The sequence below is a fragment of the Limulus polyphemus genome, unplaced genomic scaffold, assembly GCF_000517525.1.
Source record: "Limulus polyphemus unplaced genomic scaffold, Limulus_polyphemus-2.1.2 Scaffold11934, whole genome shotgun sequence".
In the NCBI taxonomy this organism is placed as follows: domain Eukaryota; kingdom Metazoa; phylum Arthropoda; class Merostomata; order Xiphosura; family Limulidae; genus Limulus; species Limulus polyphemus.
Window position 1 is genome coordinate 4,198 of NW_013677544.1, and position 6,581 is coordinate 10,778.

The window sequence follows — 6,581 nt, forward strand, 5'->3', positions numbered from 1 at the left end:
GTTGTCTATTAACTACAGGTGGTGGTGGTACAAATAGCTGTAGTTAATAGACAACATAAAGCAGTAGTGGTGGTGGTACAAATAGCTGTAGTTAATGGACAACATAAAGTAGTGGTGGTGGTACAAATATATTTGTACCACCACCACTACTGCTTTATGTTGTCTATTAACTACAGGTATTTGCAAATGAAAATGAAGGTGTCACGAGCTCATACATGTTTACGTTTTAGATGTACAGAAGGTAATGAAGTATGCTCATGTGAAGTGAAATGACCACTGTGTACTTATATTTAAATAAATTTCAAGGATTTAATTGTCCATATCACTGACTGGTGACCTCAGCGCGTACAGAACAGATGAAGTTGAACCCGGGTTGAAGTGTCTTCATCTTAGTAGATGTACAGATGTTGTAGGCTGAGATTACTTCAAGATAGTTATATCTTAGCAAATGTTCAGATGTGATAAAGCAGAACACAACCTAACATGGCTTCACAATGTTGATATCTAGAGAAATCGACAGAACCGATAATGTATAGCAGTGTGAGATAACCTCATTCAAAAACCACATCTACTTAAATGTACAGGAATTAGAATTGAATAAGATAAACTGAGGTGACTTCTAACTGTTTACATTGAGGTTAACACAGATTGAGGTGACTTCAGGAGATTTATATTTATGAAAATGTAAAGAATCAGTAATACGGAACACACTGAAACCGAAACCTGTGTTGAAGATGTTATAGGTGTTTTGGAGTTAGTGGGCCTAATTTTTTTCCATTTTAAATTGATGTATGATAGTTTCTAATGTAGAGCTGTTCGACAGACTGGGGTGGGAAGGATGATGGTATCTTTAAGCAAAGGTAGTTAATTGCATATTGCTGTTAGTGGAGTCTATTTTCTTCCACACTTGTAGAATGATTAAGAAAACAACTAGTTTTGTTATAATGCACAAGCTAACATACATATTTGTTTTTTTTTATCCTCATGAAATATGTATAAACTTACTCTCAACCTTGACTGTAGTATATTTTTCCTTTAGGTGTTCCAGTATTTAAGTATGTACTAAAAGGAAACTGTGGTTTCTGGGCCATCTTTAGGAAGATACAACTCCATTTTAACCCATGCTGAAATGTTTAACATTAACTGTTCTTAGGAACCATTTGATTCGTTAAGGAAGTTAATTCGTTTATTTACTTCTGGTAATCATTGAGCTTAGTATTTAAATATTCAAGAATAGAGATTGTCGTTTGTAGCTCATTCAGCACATCATAAAATATTTTATAACAACTAGGCTGTCAAAGCATGATTTCATTGTTTTGATGTGACTTCAGGAATATTCTATCTCTTTGTATCCGAAGGTAGTTCAAGTGTCCACGGGGAGGTTGTTAAAGATGCTCTTCATCAAAAGTATAGAGAACTGATATCTTTAGTTTTATGTTGTAAAACTATTATTGTAAATGGAAGGAAATATAAAAGTAGGATTAATTATGGCAAGGTTGTTATACATTTCTCTTTCAACTTCAGGATCTTCATCACCCATATTCTGTAGCAGACTAAGTAGCCTTTAAAAGCTTGAAAGAACTCTGAGTGAAAAGCTTAACCTAGTATAAGTTTTGGTCTGTGATTAGAATGAAGTGAACAACATGACACATAAACACAGTTGAAATGGTGTCCTCTTTAGAAGATGTGTATTTAACTTTCTGTAATAAATGAAATGGTGAGGATAAGTGTTCTGTAAAATGATGGGAATTATTCATTTTGTAATAAGACCGTGAGATATGAAAAGTGTGGATTAAATCTTCCTGTAATGAGATTGGGATATTGAACGTAATGTGGATATACTATCTGTAACAAGACAGTGGGATACAAATTTAATATTGATTAAACTTCCTAATGGGATATAAATTCAATAAAATAGTTAATATTGAAATGAAACTAATAATTTCTTAAGCCCAATGCTTGGAAGATGAAACATTATTAAGCCCACTCGATGAAGATGAACACTGACATACTGAATTATTACCATATATGAATGTGATGAAGAACACTAAGTATATTTAATAGTTAATACCACACTTCATTAAAATGAACACAGACATTTAACATGTAGTGAATGCTTGGAAGATAAAAAAAAAAAAGAAAAAGTCTTATTACCATGTTTTATTAAAATGAACACTGATGTTCTAAATGTACTGAATATTAAAGGACAGTGTTTTCCAAAGTGTGGGGCATGCCCATCTGGGGGGCACTTACTGGTGGCTGGGGGGGTGCAGGCTTTTGGCAGGAGAGCCTGAAGATAATGACGGAAGAATCGTACGAGTTGCAGAGATGAGGATAACCTATGAAAACACTGTACTATGAAAGCTTTTGGCAGGAGAGCCTGAAGATAATGACAGAAGAATCGTACGAGTTGCAGAGATGAGGATGACCTATGAAAACACTGTACTATGAAAGCTTTTGGCAGGAGAGCCTGAAGATAATGACGGAAGAATCGTACGAGTTGCAGAGATGAGGATAACCTATGAAAACTATGAAAGATTATTTTCTCTTGTTTCTTACAGCCATTTTTTTATTTAAAAAAGTTAGAAACAGGTAAATAAAATGTTGATTTTGCTGTTATCACTTGTTAAAATTATTTCAATGTAAAGGGAATAAGGCGCAATGGAAACTTTGCTGAATTAGGGGGTGCTGCTATTTAAAATTTGGAAAACACTCCTGAAGGAAAAAAACTGGTTTATTAACATAATTCATTAAAGTATGTTTAATACCTGAAAGATGACAATTAACTCACTTAATGAAGACTAAAATACCAAGATTATTTAGGTCTTAAAGAAAGTGACTTGATTGTTAAACATTGAAATATGAAGGTGGTATTATCATATTTGGAAACCTAGGTTCTTGATAAGTCTATAAAACTCGTGTTAAAAATAAAGAAAAGAATTACTAATGTGGTTGGCTTATTTAGCCTCAAATATTTTGAAGTATGAGAAAGTGAGATGAATTCATTTGTTAGGCCTAATAAATAGGATTACCCATGGTGGTTGTTGAAAGATATGAAGTATGGTGTAAGTTAAACCATTGAGGAAGTGAGATGAATTCACTTGTTAGGCCTAATAAATGGCATTACACACGGTGGTTGTTGAAATATATGAAGTATGGTGTAGGTTAAACCATTGAGGAAGAGAGATGAATTCACTTGTTAGACCTAATAAATAGCATTACACACGGTGGTTGTTGAAAGATATGAAGTATGTTGTAGGTTAAACCATCTAATATAACAAGATGTTAACTACAGATATGTATATATTTTTAAATATAAATATCTGTAGTTAACATCTTGTTTTCTTCTGTGGTTTAACCTACACCATACTTCATATCTTTCAACAACCACCGTGGGTAATGCTATTTATTAGGCCTAACAAGTGAATTCATCTCACTTCCTCAGTGGTTTAACCTACACCATACTTCAGCTTCTTTTCTAATAAATAGCATTTCGAGCAAGATTGATGTTGGAGTGGCATTGGCAGTAATTTTTACAAGAAAGACTATTTTAAACTTCTGTTTTTATAAAAAAAAAGCTAAATACTCAATGCCTTATTTTGTAAATCATTTAAATTGAGTGTTTCTCTCTATTTTTTGAGACACTGACATGTTTTATGAATGGTTTCTAGAGTTATTTCCTGTAAAATTTAGAAATATCACATTGAGAATGTTTTTGGCAAAAGTTAGTGAATTAAACGAAACAAATGTTAGACTCTTAGACATCTAGGTTGGATTTTAACTGTTCAAAACTTATTTGCTGGAAAAACCTTTGAAACTGGTATGAGTAATATATTATTAAAATAAATTTAGGATATTATTTAAGAACAAAATTTCAATTTTTATGAAACACTTCTTATGAGTCATGTAAAATCAGTTTCACCACAGTAAATTTCTTAAAGAGCATTACACCTCTTTATTTTGTAATGCTCCTTTTTTTTTTCTTGGTCCTCCCCAGTGGCTTAGAAGTAAGTCTGAAGACTTTTTAATGCTATAAACCAGGTTTCGATAATCGTGGTGGGCACGGCACAGATAGCCCATTCTGTAGCTTTGAACTTAACAACAAACCTTTTTTTTTTAAAGAAAATGTATTGAAACACGACCATCACTACAAACTGGGAAGTTGAAGAAATACATGATAACAATGTGGCCACCTACTTAAATTTAGGAATTTTCACAAAGATTAAAAACTATAATATTACAGTTTGTTGATTTGATCACATTAATATGTTTAAAGAAGAAAGGTGTTGTACAAAATAAAAAACCAATCATGATTCATTTGCTGGAGTATAAAGATCCCGAACTGTACTGCTTAAAGGAGCAACAGTGGATAGATAACACAAACTTGGGTACATATAACTTAAAGGGATTTTAACATTGGGTGACATAAAGTAACTGAAAAATAAGCCATTAGAGAAGAAAAAAATGAACAAGGTTGGAGTACAAGGAACTTGAAAGTCTGAGAAGGTGAAAAATTAGAAAAGTAAAAACAGACGGGTGTTAACAATAGTTGTATAGAAACCCTGATATTTTGTCAATAAAAGTGAATATATATATATAATATTTAAACTTGTTTAAAGAAAAACTGTGAGTAGATGTTAAAACTGGCTAGAACATGAAAAAAGGATACTTTATTTTCCATCAGCCAGCAGTTCTAAATTTGTTAAATTGAGGTGACAAGATGTGATTCCACAATCTTTAGCTGATTTTAGAAGCTGTCGTACGGGTATCAGAGTTTGTTTCTGGTTAGTGGTGTGAGAAAGATATTTGTTTAATATTTTAATTAGTTCCAAAATAATTTAAGCATGCACGATTTCATGCTTCATAGTAATGGTTGATCTCAGTTTTATGTTAGCAGGTAACTTGTGCAGATCACAGTTGTGTGTCAATAGATAAATGTATTAATCACACCTGTAAGTTAACATGACTGTTGTACTTATCACAGCATATCTTTGTAGGTAAATGTTCTTATCACAACTGAAAGTTAAATGACTGTTGTGTTTATCACAACTATATTTTAGAAAATGTTGGTGACCTATGTGTTTCCTTTAAAATAAATGTGGAGAAAATCTGCATTAATATTAAGTTATCAAATTCTTCTAGAAAACAACCAATGAGTGTTGCTTTATTGAGAAGAACTGTTTAGTATTGAAGTTATGGTACATTTAGTTTTATTAGGACTGTTTAGTATTGAAGTTACAGTACATTGTTTTGTTGGGACTGTTTAGTTTTAAAGAAGTTACAGTACATTTAGTTTTATTGGGACTGTTTAGTATTGAAGTTACAGTACATTTTGTTTTATTGGGACTGTTTAGTATCAAGTAAGCTATATCACATTTAGTTTTATTGGGACTGTGTAGTATTAAATAAGTTACAATATATTTAGTTTTATTGGGACTGTTTAGTATTAAATAAGTTACAATACATTTAGTTTTATTGGGACTGTTTAGTATTAAATAAGTTACAATACATTTAGTTTTATTGGGACTGTTTAGTGTTAAAGTTACAGTAGATTTAGTTTTATTGGGACTGCTTTGATTTAAAGAAGTTACAATACTTTTAGTTTACTGAAAGTTCACTAGACTACATGCCTGCTTCTTCATAACATCCATGCTTTTAAACCTTTTTGCAATCTTATCTGAAAACACATTGATTTTTTTATCTTAGGTTAATAACTTTGTTGTAGAAGGAAAGGTTTTATTATTCTAAAGGTTTTAGCTGTACTTCTTTCTATGCAAATCTTTTCATACTCTGATCTCATTTTTCAGACTATGATTGCTTATCCTTAGTTTATGGAAGGTATGTAGTACATATTGTAACAGATGAAAAATTTAATGCACAGTGAGATGGTCATGGTGTATTGTGTGACTGTCACCTTTATTACCTTATGTTGCAATAGGTATATTACATAATATTTTTTCATGAGGTGTTATTTTGTGTGGTAAACCATGCCAGTTGTCAGTAAGGTTTGAGACAGTGAGTTCTGTATTAACAATAATTATTTTTGGATGTTCTTTCATAAATCTTTTTTAGAAACACTAGGAATGGTGGGTATAGATAGGAGAACTGACAGTTTAGGAATTATTTACAACAAATCGGCCTTTTGCTATATATATATTTGTAGTTAGTTTGTGAAACTAATACTGTTTATGTAGAATTTTTTAAACAGTTCAACAGGTTGTATTTTAAGAACTTTGAGGTTTATGCTGAAATCACAAGCTGTATTTTAATGTCAGTTCAGATCAACAGGTCTATTCAGATCATATATGAAGAGCTCTGTGTTGACTTTACAAGCTGTATTCTAGAATTCAGTAATCTGTATCTTGTCAGTTCACATAAACGGGTGTACTCGGATCATATCTCAATAACTTTGATATCTATGCTGACTTAAGACAGTTTTCTGTGTTTTGGTAATCTGTATCTTGTCAGTTCACATAAACGGGTGTACTCGGATCATATCTCAATAACTTTGATATCTATGCTGACTTAAGACAGTTTTCTGTTTTGGTAATCTTTATCTTGTCAGTTCATATAAACAGGTG

At 31.8% G+C, this 6,581-nt stretch overlaps 1 long non-coding RNA gene across 1 annotated transcript in view; it reads left to right on the forward strand.

The window, feature by feature from the left end:
• The first annotated feature begins 4,094 nt into the window (after positions 1-4,094).
• Positions 4,095-6,581, forward strand: part of LOC111083892 — a 3,530-nt gene continuing 1,043 nt past the window's right edge. The window contains exon 1 of the long non-coding RNA XR_002609297.1: positions 4,095-6,578. This is a non-coding gene — a long non-coding RNA (uncharacterized LOC111083892). The remainder of the gene's footprint in view (positions 6,579-6,581) is intronic.